This window comes from Chelon labrosus (assembly GCF_963514085.1).
Source record: "Chelon labrosus genome assembly, chromosome: 15".
Taxonomy (NCBI): domain Eukaryota; kingdom Metazoa; phylum Chordata; class Actinopteri; order Mugiliformes; family Mugilidae; genus Chelon; species Chelon labrosus.
In genome coordinates this window covers 12,490,041-12,508,104 of record NC_140348.1, presented here as the reverse complement: position 1 = coordinate 12,508,104, position 18,064 = coordinate 12,490,041, and positions in this window count along the sequence as shown.

Genomic DNA, 18,064 nt, shown 5'->3' with positions numbered 1-18,064 from the left:
CACCCTGACCTGTAGTCTTCCTCTATTACAGGCCCGAGAAAAACAGCAATCATCACGTTAATACAGAGAACATCAAGAGACTATTGATTGCGGTTACTCTCCGAATATTCCCTCCATGACATGTGGTTCAGTGCCCCCTTCGTGCTCGTCTGTGGCAGTCTTTTTAAATATTCATGACGAGGTTGCCTTATGGTTCTGCAGCTGAATTTCTAATTGGGCCGTCAAAAGAGATACAACATGCCCTTAAGCAGGACCGTAACAGCGGTCAGCTCAAACAGAAATTGTGTGATTCAGCCACAGGGCTAATTAGCGATTAGCATTCACTGTTTACAAGGGTTTTTACCTGTGGGCCAGGCAATGGCTGAATTGAGCTTAAATCACTCCATTCTGCCTTTGAAGCTTCAAGAGCTGCCTGTCCATATCATAATGACTGGGAGGAGAGAGGGAAGCGCTTCTACTGTGTAACAACATAATCATCAATTAAGGCAGGGAAATGGCAAGAACTGGGGATTTTAGCTCATTAAAAAAGCCCAGAAGAAAAAGTATGTCTGGATTTATATATATTTTTACTCTGTCTCACCTCCGTCAATGTCTGCCATCTTTAGAATTCAAATGATTTTGTCTTTCAAGATGAGTGGAAGTCCTGAAAATATAATTCAGGGACTCAGAAGCAGACATTCCTAATAAGGGCTAAAATATGAATGACATTTGCTCCAAGAAAATCCTGGATGGAAATTGGATTGCCACTGATTTAGTCCTTCTTATTAGTTTCAACCTATCATCTAAATTATGCTTAATGCATTTTTTACAGCCATTATAACTAAAATTAATGTCACTGCATAGCAACTAGATTCCTGAAATTATTACCAACTTATAACTAAAGCTTCGCCATTACTGCTGCTCATACATACTGTATAGCCTTAAGTCATAGTTGCTGCAGTTTGAATGAGGCATTCATGCAGCAGTATATCTGCGGCCTGCATATTGCAGGTGGAGGAGGTTAACGTTACCTCAGTGTAAATCACAGCTGCAGTCAAGGCCACCTTGTTCGTTCTTTTTTCAAATTAAAATATAAAATACCTGTGACAAATCCCACCCGGTGATACCACAGTTTAATTGCTAACACGCTGTTAATTCCACATTTTATGTGTTGCCCTCTTAAACAATAAAAATTGGCATTTATTTGGCACAACATGTCACTTTATTTCATATTTAGGGATACCCGGTGGCTAACCTGGGCCCCTGTAATGTATCATTACGGTGAAGCCACTACAAGGACATACAGTAGCTCATGTCTTCAACAGCTTTCCAGACATTAAAAAGAATATCAGATTCCCCCAACTTCTTTGAGGATGTACTGCCTTTGAGAGAGGACTTCTTTTGAGCATATCCAAACGTTTTCATCTCTCTCATTTTTTTAAATCTATTTTTGCCACAAAGTAGGGACTCAACACAAACTAATTCAGGGTGATAAAACTGCTAGAGTGAATTTCCTACCTAACAAAGTACAAAGATGGCTGATAAAGGGCTTATTAGAGAGCCATCATTACTCTCACTTTGGCTTGAAAACGTTGACTGAGAAGCACCATTATGTCCTGAATTTTTTGCTGATGCGGCTACAAGCCGAGGTGATGCTGAGGCTTTCCCCTACTGTCTGAGGGTTAGATGAGCGGACCTGTCAATGATGATATCCAGACAGCAGGAACAGTGCAAACTCAGGGATAAGAGTCAACAGTAATTAGAATCTATCTGGGGAGGCGAGAACACACACATACACACACACAGACACACACCCACCCTGCATATCACCTCTGCATGGACTTATATGCACATTTTCCTCAAGTGTTTACTTTGGAAAAACACTGCAAATACTTCACATATGCACAAAATCAGTAGATTCAGACACATGCGCCAATATGTGCATGCACACACACATGTGCACAGTAACGAAGACTCATCAAAGACATGTCCTTTAGTGTGGAGATTCTGTCTGTATACTCCCCTTTTCCTTAATTGCTCATTAATGAGATGTAAATATATTTCTGCCACAAAGTTTGAAAAAGACGCACTCATTGAGAAAGCCATAAATCTAAACATTTGAAAAGGAATTAGTAACGGGAGCCTCCCATTCTTGTTCTCTGAAAAATTAATGCGGCGCATGTTATATTTATTACAAGGCTGACTGTCATTCATTTCACCCCGAACTAACAGAAATTAAAAGTGACAGCATCCTCATCAAGAATGAATGCCATTGTATTCTACACGGAGGAGAAAAGACGGGGGGAACTCGGATAATAAAACACAGGATTCCACAGTGCATCCGTAACAGCGAGAACCAAAGCTCGGAGAAAGGCTGTGAATGAAGGAATGAGGGCAAAAAGAAATCTTGAAATGGAGAGCAAAACGCAACTTTTATTTCACTTTTCTTGTTTTTGCTGCAATTCTGAAGCGAGATTAAGAGTCTGACAGGAGATAGCCACGAAGAAATCACAATAATGGATATGCACAGAATATAAACAAAATATAACGTTAAAAGGGACTTTTATATCGAATGTTTTCCATGCCTGCATCGGATTTATTTTCCAATATTTTCCAGGATGTGTATAATTGCTGGCTTCACTCATTAAAGGAGAGGGGTTCTGATCTGAGCATGCTGCAACTAAATGGTCAGGTTCCCATGTGAGGGAAATAAATGAAATATTAGTTTATTACATATTTAAATCTCTCTCCCCAGGCTGTCTTACACACTTTTTTTTCCTCGAGTTGGTTTGCATTATAATGTTCACCAAACAGCTTTCCCAACTAATGGCTTGCAACAACGTGGTCCTGCTTTTCCCCTCTGCTTTTGGTCTAGATTTTCATAACAAATTACTGTGGTACGCCAGGGGAAGAGGGAAGCCTCCAACTTCCTGAGGAGGCAAAAGGGAAAAATTCATCTTTAAGTGGTACAAAGTTGAACATTGCCTGTGGAACGTTTTCACAGTGTGTGTCCGTTAAACATTGAGTAGACAGTCAACTGCAGATAATAAGTCAACGTTGTCAGGAGGCTGACAGCAACATTTGGAAATAGGAAATCCATATTGCATGCTGCTTCTTGGGAAAAGCTCTTTCACCAAAGTGTGCGGGATTCTCGTGCTCTTCTCTCTGACAAACAATGGTTTTATTCTTCTCATTGGCATATTAAGTCCAAGGTCACGTTTAAAATTCCGCGCTGCTTTGTAAGTTCATAATCTAAGTCCTATCCATCAAAATGCTGATGTATCAAAACAAACATAGGGCTGAAAGCAGAGATACGGCGCGGGATGGGCCCTCTGAATAATCGTTAAGGGCAGCCCCCTCGCTCTCCCTATCTCAGGTGTGTGATTAAAATCAATTAAATCACTCCTCTAGTGTCAACCGCCCCAAATCTCCTGACAAATGAAACGGTGCTTTAGGAAGACGAGGATGTTCCTGGTCCTGTCGTGGCTCGGCTCATATTCACAAATGAGATTAAGATTGGGCTGCTGAGGGATTTCAAAGGCCTGTTTTCCATAAGAGCATGAAACAGCCTGTGAAGCCCGTGTAGGCTACATTAAGTAGACTTGAAAGTGTCTGGAGCAGAGATCAGCTCCCAGCCCACAGTGAGAGTAACTAGCTGGAAAAAAAGGAGAGATTATTTACCTGCAACTACAATATAAGGCTTACCGCGGCTGGAAGTTGGATCCGTATCACAGTAACGTTGGGGAAAATAATCCAATATTTCATAAATTCTTAAAAGCCCTCAATCTATTTATGACACAGTATTATGATTTGTCTGATGCATCCATTAATGAGTTATTCATCCAATATTAATATGTATTAAATCATGTGTTTTGAGTCAATACAGTTTTCAGCACAGCACTGCCTTTGCTGAGTGTCTTCAGACAAATTAAGCCATTTACAGAGCATCAATATGGAATCATTAAATGCCCTTTGTGTATTGTTCTCTATGGTCTACGGACCACCCCTCTTTTCCTCGCTCTCTTCCTCTCCTCCTTTCATTCACACACACACGCACGCCGGCTTGGCTCGCGCGTCAAGATGGGAGCCGAGGTTTGAGCCCTCCGCGCGCTCCTTTATGACGACAGTCGGCGAGATCTGCTGATCCCATCTCCAAAGGGCCTCAGTAACCCCCCTTTGCAACATTAGGCAAAAACGCTAAATCAAAGTGTGGAGTCAGCCCAGTGTGTGTGTTTAACGTCCCCCTGCTCTTGTCACCAATGACCAGGGGCGGGCCGCCACGTGTCCTTGCCCTATCCCCCGGTGTCCTATCACTCCTTTATCTGTCCACAGGGCATGGCCGCTCTCCCAAAGACAACCACACATGCATGCTCAAGAAGGGCCTTTTTTTTTTTTTATTCATCTCAACACCCACAGAGAAAATCAGACGTCCCAAATTGTTCCCCTACAGCAGTTGTTTTATTCATGGTTGCATTTGAGAGCTCTCCTCTTCTCCCCCGCCCTCGTATTTAAAAGTAAATCTATAATACTGTTAATTATTTACATCAAAACGGAAGAATTTTTACACCGGTTTTTCTCATTTTTTAAAAAAAACTAATGCAAATGCTTCACAGTGAATGTTGGAATTTAGCAAAAACACCAACTCACACTTTAAATATGCTGCAGAAATGTTTTGGAAACTGCAGCAAACTTATGTAGGACACTGACCTGTATTTCATTTTGAAGAGCAAAAGAAAAAAAAATATACTTCTTTAACTCTGAAGTTCTTATGGGAAAACAATAACAGACAGTATGTTTATTTGCGATGAAGCTACACAGCACAAAGAAAAAGCAACCATACCAGGGGATTTTCCTGACTCTTGAGAAGGGTACAACCAATATTCCCAAACCCATGCCAGGACTTGTGATTCCGCTGTATACTTTTTTTTTTCCTTTATGAAAGATGATCAAATCAAGCATGGATGTGTGTTTCATCAGTCTGTTGCAGGGTAAAGAGAGACTTTCAAAATAATCCCTTAAGTAGATGACTTTTTTTTTTTTATGTATTGCTTTTTATTGTAAGATGCAGCGTGTTTCAAGATAGCAGAGGAGATGACAATTATGTTGAAATGCTATCTTCACAAATGGCAGGACCTTTTTCTGGAACCGCGAACAGCGTGCTGCATTGCATGTCCACACATCTGATCTAACAGTGTTATTATTCAGTCTCTTGACAGGTCATATTTTGTCAAATGAAATGCTGAATTGCTTCATACTCGGCGCGGAAGCTGAAGTGATACATGTAAGTAGAATTAAATTACTCTATAGCATATTACAGCCTCGGTGGGATTGTCGCTGTTCCTCCATTTTTAATAAGTGCTTATTTCCCAGGGGACCTTGTTGGGCACCGTGGGTCAACAGTGTCCAAGAGGGCAAAGCTTGTTCACCACATTCTAGAGCCCTTTAATTGCTTGAGGTTATGTGTGCTATTATCTTCCTTTTTCTCTTTCATTATGGAGGTTCAGAGGTTCGGATTGACCCATCCTCTCAATTTTGAAAGCACTCGCCGCATTTAGCACACTTCAATTAAGTGTGCAGAGGAGTGCTGTGATGAGATTTATTTAATTAATTATTCCGGCTCTGTTTTGGCCCATGCATATATTCTTTTTAAATCTTTCCTTGGGTGTCCCAGGCCTGCTCTTATTTATTCTGTTGTGATAATGTTACAACTGTAACAGCAATATTTTCGGTGCTCCCAGGAGTGCTTGGTCTGACTCAAACATAATAACCCACGGCAGTGTCTGTCTGACTCTCAGCCATTCTCATTCCTGCTTGCAGCTGATGCCGTAACCCCGGCCCCTTCCCTGCAGGCTGTGCTGACGGCTGGCTCAGAGCAGCCGCACACACACACACGCAAACGCACACACATATGGAAAAAGACCTGTAGACCTGCATTAGCATGGACACAAATGTTCCCATGCAAACACATGCAAAAGCACACGGGCGCAAATGTAGGCACTAACACGCGAACACGCATTTGTTCTTTTCTAGACTTTTATTTCGACTCTACTCTCGTTTTACTACATTCCCCTCCGCTGTTTCTAAACATCAAATTAAAGGAGTGTATTATGGCGCACTGTAGGAGCTTTACCTGCTGATTAGCGGGAACAACAAAAAGTCATTGCAAAGTTGCGTTAAGAGACCAGTTCAGCGGTGGTGAAATTGTTTTTGTACACATTTAACTCCAAAGGATAGCACTTGCGGGCAAACAGTGTCCCCAGTAAAGGATTTCACAGTACAGAGCGGTGGCTTCACGAGGGGATTTGATCACTTTTACCTGCGCTGACAAGTCTTCCCTTCAGTTCAAAAGGAGGGAAAGCAGATGACTGATCAATATAATCGCAGGTGTTTGGGGAAAAACTGTGGATTGATCAGTAATAGTCCCTCAAACTGGAAAAAAAAAAAGAACAAATCACAGGAAAGAAAGTGAAAAGTTAAGTAGGACACTGTCAGGGATTCCCTGGGTGCGAGTCTTGGAAAAACTGCACAGCACAAATGGAAAAGAACAGAGGAGAGCTGGTTGGGGAATTCAAAAAAGAATAATTAAAAACTCAAATCGGGTTCTTAACTGTGAGAAAGAAAGAGAGAGAGAGGGAGCGAGAGTGAGAGTGGGTTTTTTAAATCCACCAACAAGAATACACTTGGATGATAACTGCCTCAGCCGTAGGCTATTAAAATATTAACCACCGCTGTCCGAGCTGGGACTTTCCAAGCGGTACTGAGCAGTATCCTCCCCGGATACTGGGCCTGAGAGAAAGGCTCTGCTCCCGTTCGTTGCCCTGTGGGAGGCTCGGGCTTGCATGAGGAAATGTTTTAATGTTTCTCAGATGCCTGGCTTACTGAGAGAGCTTTGACAAGGAAACTATCCTGGGTGTGATTTAAAGGTGTGCACAGAGGGAACCAGGTAGTGGAGCTGAGGGCCTGTTAAGCTACCGGGTGCCTTTCTAGAGGAAGAGGAGCAAACTTTTCTTTTTTTTTTCTTTTTTTTTTTTTTTAAGTCCCTCGTTGCTGAGCAGAACTTGGTCCCCTAAGTTTGAATCGTTTTTATAATATGAAACAAAAGCCATAATGCTGCTGCTACGCGATAATGTTCACTTGACACCACTTACAGTATGTCAATTTACAGTACATTAACTTGTTGCCAAAGATAGAGATGTGAAAGGCTGCAAAATGTTCAGGAGGAAATCAGAATATTGATATCTGAATTATTTTAGGTTAAAACCACATTTGCATGAGTGTCTGTTTCCTTCTAATTTACTTCGATGACTGATGCTTCCAATAGCCTGCAATTGCCTGGAGCTTATTACACTCATAATGTATAAGCAGATACTTAGTGAGTGTATATCTAAATCATTTAGCGGGACTTCTTTTAGGGGAAACACATGGCGAGCAGCACACTCTTATCTCAAATAGTGCAATTGTAGAGGTTTTATTGACTCTAACAGATAACAGCAATTATTTCTCTGAGTGCGCTTTCTGGTCTCTGCCAAATGTGAGCTGGCAGATTATTAAAAAGACAAGTGGTCTCTTTGATACCGAGACAAAATACAAGGGTGTATTTTTAGCAACTGTAAAGGGTTGCCAGCTTTGTTCAGGTGGATTTCCTGCGCAGGAATTATTGTACGTTCACGTGTGGCTCGTGGCAAGAAAGTGGCGGATTAAGATGCAGTGATACATTGGAAAGTTGTTGAATATTCAGAGTGGCAGCTTCTTTGAATGTTTTATGAGATTACAGAATCGTGGTATGTATCATGGCATTGACTTAAATTGTTAAAGTAGCCTGAAGTTCATTGAAAGGTTGAGGTCTCTAATCTTTTATTCCCCAAACTGTACAGTAGTGTGTCTCTGTCTATCCCAGTCATGTCCCGCTGTCCTGTCTTTGCCTTCAAGCTTTTGACATCCACCCTCTCTTTCCCCGCTGCTCGGATCCCACTCCGGCTCCGTCCTCTGTAGTTTTGGCTTGTCCCAGTTCTCCCACCTTCCCCCAGCCAGTCCTGCTTTGTCTCTTCTGTTGTCTCACATCCACTTCTCCCCCCTTCATCCAGTAATGTCCCGCGTCTCCCCGGAATCAGGAGCCCGGCTGGCTGGCAGGCAGATGGGACAGATGAGGATGGCAGGGATTGGCTAATCCCTAATCTGCTGTCTCCTTGCCATTCTGGACCACAGAGGAGAGAGGGAGGCAAGAGAGACGGAGTGAAAGAGAGGGAGAGGGTGATGGAGCCAGCTAGATGGAGCCAGCTGTCAGATGGAGAGTCTTTCATGGTCCTGCGCACACAACAGCTGCACAGGGCCCGCCTGCACGGCTCTGCATTATTAAGCATCTTTTTAGTTGGTTCCAGATGCAGGCCTAGCTGTGTTTACCCAGGCTTTGTGCTTTCTTGCTCCCCCACCCCACTCTCCACCTCCTCTTCCTACTTCACTGTCCCGTCATTTCCTCATTCCCTTGTTGCTCCGCTGCTTGATGTGGTCAAAATCGTTTTTATTTCTCTCATGTGCCTTTGCTTAAGTATAATGTAATGTTCAAGCACAGGACCTCTGCACCTTCGTAGTTTAGCCTCATTACCTATTTTCCAGTTAGAAGACAAGTATTTGAATCGTTTAAACATGTGCAGACTTATAGGTCAATGCCATTTCCTTCCTTTTGGTTGGAAATGAAAGTTAAGCTGCGGTGTAGCAGCGCAATGCCCCACTAAATGGTTACAATGATATCTAATGACATCAAATAAAAAAGAAATCTTTGCTGTCGAACACATATGGTAATGGCAGGGAAGTAAAATGTAATTACAACATAATTAAACGGTTTCATCGCTGTAATTACATACCATTTAATGTGCCGCAGTCATTACGACTGTAGGTGTCTGCATATAGAATGCGCAAACAGGCAGACTTGTTTAAACACAACTGCACGAGCGCATACAAACACACAAACATATGTGCCGACACACACACACACACACACACCACATCAGTGTTCACATATTCACACAGCAACCTTTTGCAAAAGCCAGCTTTGAGAGGGCTAATCTGTGCCTCGGTCCCGTCTCTTGTCAAGTTCAAGAGGGTTAACAAATCTTTACCTCCAGAACAGCCCTCCTCTTCCCCCTTTCATGTCCACATTTGTTCGCTGTATGTCCAAAAATCTACAGAGGCCCGTCCCGACTCAGTTGGGATTGGTTTAGCTGAAGAGCTGGAGGCTTTTCAGTTGCTGGCATCTGTTGTTCCTCTTCCCAGAGCTGCTGGCAGTCAGTTAATGGCCATGCTTGGGACCCAGAGAGAGAGAACAGTGGCTGATTTCCCCATTGCCATCGCACCAATCCCGGCACACCACCAACTGCAGATGAGCCACCAGCAGCTAGAAACATTCAGGCTAATGCTCCGCTTCTCTGAGAGTTTGGGGCAGATGTTCCTCACTTTTTTTTTTTTTTTTTTTTCTGTGTGTCACATCACACTATCAAGTTTTCTGTTCATTTAGGGTATATTCCAGCATTCACAGATTTGATATTTTTGCTTCACCCAATAAAAACGGCAACATAATTAAAAGAAATAATTAAATCTTCAGACAGAAGATATTTACAGCCTTATTTGCCTCCCGAGACTGAAATTTCAAATGTTATGATAAGATCAACAAGTTTTTTTTCCCCTGCATTTCATTCCTATGACCAATACATGGTTAATCTTGACTTAGTGTGGATCATGCATCTTATTATTGCAGCCACTCTGGGCTTACTCCTCTGCATCTGCATAATACTGAAGGAGGTTGCTACAGTTTAATCAGTATCTTGTTACTCTAGAGGGTAAGGCTGGATATGTTATCACTAAGGAGGAAGTTCAAATGAAGCTCGATAAATAAATTAATGCCTTGATGATTAGCTGTCACATAAGCAATTAAAATGACTTCAAATTATTCATTTTCAAACAGGTGCGGTGAAAGAAGGGTGTGATTGTTGTAGTAATTGTCAAAATCAAACAATTTGTTTTGATGAACCTTCCACATGCACCTCTTATGAAAAATTCAGTTTGGCGTGAATAAAATAATTCAAAGTTGTTTAATAATAGAATTCCATACAGCACGCGTATCAGGGGTATTTTCGTATCCTGCTTCAGTCGTTCCTCGGCCTTCGTTTTTCCACCCCCCCTCCCCTTGCACTGCTGGTATAAATGTTCTGGGCTTTGCAAATCGCCACGACAAAACTGTGTATAAAACTCAATCACATTCTTTTAGCAAATTATTAATTGTGTCTGTCATAGTCGCAGCGTCCTCCTGACAATCACACAACTGCCTCAGAAAAATACACTTGACAGCTCAGGACCCCAAATCCCACAATGAATTCGTCCTTGACACATCCTTAATGACGATCATCTTGATGATTGTAAATACATTATCATATCAGATCACGTCTGTGTTGCAATCATCACCTCCATTTCCTTTTAATTAAACAGCAAAGCTGACACCACATCTGTCAAAAAGGAAGTGAGACTTTTTGAAATCGGTGTGAACTTCCTCTTTTTTCCTTATTCCTGTTCCACGGCAAACAATAGAGAGAGAAAGAGCTTTGAAAATAACAAGCTCTATCAGTGCCTATCTCCTCCTTGCCCTCTCTGTCTTTCTTCCTTTACCCCGTTCTACCCCCCTCTTTCTCTCCCTCTCACACTCTCACCCCTTCTCCATCTCCTTTCTCTCCGTCTCTCCCTTTCTCCCACCACTTGAAAGGCAGGGTAATGAGACAGCTAGAGAGCAAAGGAAGGTGTCCGCGGAGCATCAGTTGTGCACGGAAGAAGTGAAAATTTACTGCAAATGAGAGGATGCCAGTAAATTCATTTTTATTCAGATTACTGTCATCATACATTACGGCTTCCCTTGTAAACATTTGGCCCCGGTCTTTGTGATGAGGTGTCATTATTTGCCAGATTACGTTATTAAGCTATTAACACGTCAAGCACGGCGGGCAACAATACAGGGGCACGCTTAAACAAGCTGAAGAGAATGGAGGAGGTGTCACTGGCTTGACATATGAAGGCACTTAATAGCTACTGCTCTGAGGACAGACGAGAGAAATTAAATAGACAGCTTTCAGCGGAGAATGGAGAGAGCTATTCACAAGTACTCAGAGCTGACTGAACTGTCTTTACAGGGTGATTATTTACCAGGCCAGTAAATAAAATGCCGCAATTTAAGTCTATGGAAAACATATTTCCTCTCACATGTATGTTTATAGCACCTATTTACATGTTATTGGCGTCATTATTAAAAAGAGGCCCGTGTTTGTTTTGAATTTGAAGGCCCCAGAAATACGGCCTTTGGTTTTTATGGCACTGTAAATGATACAGGCACTATAAAAGCTAAATGTTTTTTAATTTAATATTTTAAAAAAATAAAAAAAAGTTTTTGATAAATTAAGATGGCGATTTCGGGCTGTGCAGTTTTAAAACTGTGTAAGTCGCTAAAAAGTTTCTGTTTGTGTGTTGTTGTGTTGAACTTTAATTTTTCATCAAATCTCCTCAAAAAATGTCAGCATTATGAAATAAACAGGGGTCCCACTGGTGACATGAAGAGGCTGTACACGGACAGCCAAGTCAGCGGTTTTGAGTGGATAAATCCATGGTAACCTATTGAAACGGTTCAACCACAGCCAAAATCAGCTACGACAGCCAACGGAGCCAGAGCCTCCCGTTCAGCCAGCACAGCAGCTTAGCAGTCTTAACAGAGAATCCACCACTTATCATCATCGGCATCCAGCACCACAACACTCCACCATGAAGAGGCTTGAGTTAAGCCGGTTAAAATAACACGAGACAATACATCAACAACAGCTTCCTCTTCCCTTTTGATGCCTGCTTAATTTGAATGGTACAATGGGCTGAATCCTGTTCTGGTGCTCGACCAGAGGACCACAGAGCTCTGTCCATCTCTCCTTCACATCAGAGGCTGCTGGAGGAGCGGGGGGCCCCCTGATACTGTGTGGGGTTGGCTGATAAAGGCCTTATTTCAGGGTCTTCCAGTGAGGGGCTGGATTCTACTCCCCAGCAGGGACAGCATGGGCCGCGTCGGTTAAGGGAGATGCTAGAAACTGCAGTTAGAGCTGAAACACTGAGAGGGGAGGGCGGGATGGAGAAAGTAAAGGAGAAAGTGGGAGAAGAGATTGAGAGAAGACGGCGAGCGAAACAGAGAGGTGTTGACTGGTAATGGATGCTGCCTGGAGAGTTTTCCATGCATATGACACCTTTAAGCTATAAATTGGGGAGTTTAAAAGTTCAATCTCTTCACTTTCTCTTCTGTTTTGGGAGGTTATACATGTGGCCTCATGGTATTTGGCTTTTCTTCCAGGCTCTGACACATGACTGAGGTCCCATTACCGCCAACCCCGTTTGCCATCGAGGCAAACGATACCCATTGACCGGTACGGGCCCTGTGAAGCATTTTACCTTGGGCTCATCCAGGACTTGACATGACCTTTGAACCTGAGGAGCACAGCTGTCAAATGTCTCCCCTGTCATTCCCTTCAGAGACCCGCTGGTTCTTCACAAGAAATCACACACTCTGTGACCGCGAATGGAAACACACAAATACACACACTTTCGCTGCATTTGTTGCACCGAACTAAGACGCTCACATACCTCAAGTAGGAAATTCAAGGTTAAACACCCTGCTATTTAAATGAAGAAATACGAATAACTTGTCAGTGTTGTACTGGAATTCCGAGATTAAAAATAACCGAACATGCATATATTTTCTTAATTTTTCCGAATGTGGTGTAGTAGGGCTTCATGAATATCCTCCATCATCGTATTAACATGTACATGTTGTGGGAGGAGAAGACGGGGATCAGATTATGAAAAGTGGGAGTGAAAGCGTCTAAAATTAGCAACGGCAAATACAAGTTTCAATTGCAAAAGAAGAGAAAAAGAAACAATTTCTCAAGCACGTCTTGCTCTGAAATCTAAATTTGCATCATTGTCTTCTGCGTCTCCAGCCCGGTTTGGAAACAGCCACGCGTGTATTTATGTGAATCACAGAGAGATCCAAGCTTGTGAATTCACTGTGACAGGAGCACCACCAACTGGTCAAAACATGCCTCACCATTAAATACCTGACTACTCTCTCCTCTGATGTGCATTGAAAGATTAGTCACATGCATCCAGTTGCAACCTCTACATTTAAACAGTCTTGATTTATTCTTAGTGTGATCTGAAAAACAAGCAAGGTTTTTTTTTTTTTTTTTTGCACCTCAAAACCCCCTCGGAGAGGTTGACTTCATGGTATCCATCATCATGCATCTTTAATGACGTCAGGCCAGGAGCATGGGGTAAAATCACAGTAGTGGCCCGAGGCTAAAACCAGCTAAAATGAGGTTCCTCTTACCCCTTCCCACGCAGAGAGAGCAGCACACAGGCCGAGAGGGAGGGTACATCGCACCCATCGATCGCTGAGGAGGCTTGGCGGCTGGCGGCCACTCGGTGGGGTTGATGGATACATTTGCGCCGTAAAAACTGGAATGTTGGAATGCGGTGGGCCTGAGCCACGAGCTGGGAGACAGAGGTGTGACAAACGATGGATGCCTTGATTTATGGGTCCTTCTGCGAGACTGGGGAAAGGACGATCTCCTCTCACCCAATTTGATTTAACTGTAAAGGGCCTTTAGAGACCCACCACACAAAGCCTAAAAAAGTAGAGAAACTTCTCTCTATTCAAAACACATGTCAGAAACTGGAGCAGTATAGTAACACTGTGTTTTTGTGCCAGTCTAAATTCTCAGTCACACAAATCTTAACATTTCCCATCATCTATAATTCTATTAGTCATGGTACAGCAACAGACTAAAAAATACAGTTTTTCACGTTATAGCGATGAGAAATGAACTTGAGCTCAACTCAATTACATACGGTAACCCCTCAAACAAATAAGTCAAATATAGCTCAGGGCCAAAATGCATTTTGTGTCACAGAGAGCAAAACAAAAGAGCAAGCAATAAAAAGATCTCCCACATTTCACAGCGTACAGTATTTCTAAGCTATTTCCTGTAAAACTCTATGATAGTCTGAGTGTGGCTTGGAAACATCTTTCAGTTGCCGAGCCCCCAGCCTTGACCTCAGGGGTCAAAGTCAGTCAGGCTCTTCCTGTCTGTGGCTTTTCCCAGGATCCCCTGCCTGTCGGCATGTCAGCACCTCTCCTGTCTCCTCACCAACTCAGGATGTTGCTTTTGCCTTCCAAGAGTTTCCTGAAACCGGAGGAAAAAAAAAAAAGATCGGTTTCCATGCAGGGGTCACTTGATGTGAAAAAAGAAACGCCATTAAATATCCCTGTTTTGTATATTTGACTCAATTTAACAAACCCGCTGCCCTTTGACATGTGCCTATTTGTGGAAGTGAGGATGCGTTAGCCTGTGGGGAATGAAAAGCGAATAGAAAGAGTTGTGTTTTACGAAGGGTAAACACAAGACCCACCTTCTTCATTTTCATAATTTTTTTTTCAGACAGTAGTTACTCATTCATTTTTACTTGCTTCAACTTAATATGCATTGCAAATGATTTCTTTTTTTTTATCCTTGGTTATGGGACACGATGCTTTTTAACCATTCCTCTGATGGAGAGCACGCAGAAAAGCTCAGTTGAAAGCAGTTTTTTCCACTGCTAGTCGCTCAGATAATTAAAGTTAGCACTAAAACGGGGTCACGGTCTGATTAGAGGGCACGATGGACAATTAAGGGTGACGTTGCTAAAAAAGCGCACTGCTTTTGAGCAGAGGTGACTGGAAATGGGGCACATCATTAAATGCCATGTAGGTGCCTCTGTCTGTTTCTTTCTCCAGGTGCTGAGAAGAATGAGGGCTAAATGACAAGGTTGCACCCCCGGCAACAGACGTCCTGATTACTTTTTGTCTCAAGCCTCACAGCAGCCCCAAATATACCAAAAATACGCTCTAAACCTATACACTCAATTAACAGAAGTGTTTACGATGCAGAAGTTGGCTATACACACACCGTTGTCTAACTTTGATATTAAGTCTGTCATTAATGCTTAAAAATTCTTCTTAGCCCCTGCAGTATACCCGTAACTCTTATTCCCTTGTTGGGCAGCCCAAAGAGTATGTGTGTATAAATGGAAGGCCTGTCATTTCACATTCATTAAAAGTGAAGTTCCAAAATTAATAATGTAAAAATATGGGTTTTAATTAGTCTTCTATTCTGCCCAATGTACTTAAATTGGATCATCTGGTCCCCGATGCCCTTTCACTTAATAAAGAATTAGCCTGTGATGTTCTGAGCTTGACAGGTAGGATAAAGTGGAGAAAATCACTGCTGTTATATAAAGGATATATCCGTTTGTACGTAATTTGCAGCTTAGTCAATTTGACAGGGGGGAGGTTCCCAGCCATGGATCCCATGCAGGTTTCCTTTTAATGCATTTCTATCATGTTATGGCGTGACCACAGCATTGCCTTGCAACACTCAGCTCTGTCATATAATTAGTGACATTAATCCAATTTGATTGGACTTTGCAGCGTGTATTACTTCTGAGCGGAATCTGCACCTACATAGACAAGGTTGGAGCTAAGCGCGGTCAAGTGCGTTGAAGAAGTGCTTTTTAAAATTTCCTTTTTACATGTTCTATTATACTCAATAATTTAGATTGAAAAATTAAGGAACATTTTTGTTTATGATATGTGAGATGGCGTATGCATTTTATATAGTTTGCTTTGAACTTGAAAAAAATCAGCTCACACTCATGATCGTCTGAAGCTCAAAGCTTGTTGTATCATGGAGGTTAAGTAGGGGGATTTTAAAAGGAGGCTTTAGTTGAAAGCATATGGCATCCATGAGTGATCCTTTACATTCAGTGGCCATATACCGGTGTTTGTGTGCGGGTGAGTGGGTGTTGTCGCGCTATTCTCAGGCAACGAGCCCAGACAGCCCTCACCCTCTCCTCTCACTCTCTCTCTCTCTCTCTTTCTCCCTCTCTCTCTCTCTCACTCCCTCGCGCGGGACAGGCACAGCTGTCAGATCAAAATCAATCGCATTTTAAAGGACGTGCGAGCTAAATATTTCATTCTTGCCTTGGGAACCAATTAAGTGCTACATATGAAGTCAGAAGGACTGGTTGAGCCGGAGTCGTACTGGTGCGTACCAGCTGCTCCATTGCTTACACCAACCCCCCTTTACACCATGCAAATGTGTCAGTGTGAACATTCGAGTTCAATTACCTAGTGATGTTTTAAAAATGCACCAAAGCCAGACTGGCAGTCCGGAATTGGAGGGGATCCACCCCAGGTATGTTGTTTATTTAGTTGTTGTCTGTTGTGCTGGCTGTAACCCATTTGCCCTGATTGCAGATGTAAGGGATCGCAGCGATAGGAGGGACGGGGGCCTTCAAAGTGCCATGTGTCAGAGAACACCTCACACCGGATGGCAGGGACAACTGGCATCTATTCCTCAAACCATGACCCCTGCCTCCATCTCTCATTACACTGCATCACCATCTCCAAGAGGAAGTTATTTTCAAACTTAATTTTGGAGAATGTTTCTCCAAGTGTCCTCTATATTTTTGCTGATGTAATTTTATTTTATTTTTTCCCACTTCTGCATTTCATCTTCACTTTTCTCAGAGTGCTAAATCACAGCATATGTTGGAACAATGTCATCTGCTTAGTGATTTTTTTTTTTTTAATGCATTTTTTGGACTAAAAGCACGTGCAAGTCAGGGGTGAAACAGATTAGAGATTTGAAGTAAGGTTAAAGTGTGTATACGTGAGGGAGGGGTTGTGCTGAAGGCACAGTACAGTACGGGGCTGAAAACCAAAGAGCTGGTAGACTAAGTGGAGAGGAGGACATCTGAGGGAGCTGAAATAAAAAGAAGTGAGAGAAAAACAAAAGCAGAGTAGAATGGGGGAGACAGAGAACGAGGTAAAGTGAGAGACAAAAAGGAAACAGTGTGAAAGAGAGAGTGAGAGAAAGGAAAAGTGGGAGAGAAAGAGAGAGAGCGAGAGACAGGGAGGGAGTATGATTGATAACGGTGCTGACAGAACCCCTCTGGCCATGCTCTCTGTGGCAGTTTGGGGAGACGGGGCCTCCCCGCGTGAGACCGAGCTGCCCCTCGCCACTGTCCCAGCACACACTCCACATCTGGTGGGATCGCCCACGCTAGGTCAGGGGTCACGGCACCATGGGGCTACTTTCGGACTCACATCCCCAGAATGCTCGGAGAAAAACACAAGGCCTGTCGAGTCCCCGCCATAATCAGCATTTTGGAGGTACAAGCATGAGCCTAATCACTCCTCAGAAATATTTTTTTTTTGCTTTTGACCGACCTGGGGAAAAGGTAGAAGAAGAAGAATAATAAGAAGCAAATGTTTTTTAGCCAAAGTGTGGTGACGGAGTATCACAAAAACAAAAGCTCTGTTGAAAGTAAGCAGAGATTAATGCGCTGATGTGCAGTCAGTGTGTGTCCTGTGTGTGTGCGTTCGCGTTTAGTATATGTGTGTGCATTACTGCCCGTGTGCGAGGAGACAACACTGATGAATTAGAGATAAATAATGAAGTAGCTCAGGGACTGATTTGTGATAGCAAGAGGGCCCATCAACAGAGAACACTAATACTTTTGAATGCTATGCCGTTTGATGTTGATCAAGTTCAACTCGGCTGACAGGGCTGAGAAGACTGTGGGGAGCACAGGGACCATACTAGAGAACCTACTCAGACAGGTGAAAGAGGAGAGGGACAATACCACTCAGACGCACTCACGTACGCAGCCACTCACACGTACAAATACGCACGCACAAACATACACACACACACACACATGCCGAGGAGGAGCCCTCATCCAGTGTACAGTTATTTAAACATTTTACTTTTAAACAGGAAAAAGGTCAGCACATCACTTGTATACTCAAAGGCATTTTTCTTCCATCGCTGAGGCACTTTTTGATAATTAACTGGGTTAAATTCTTAAGAAACTCTCATTAAATGGCACGGTGCCCTATCATTTTCTGACTATAGACATTCATGACATGCCACTGTTTCTCCATTGCTCGGGGCACGGGTCATTTTGAAAG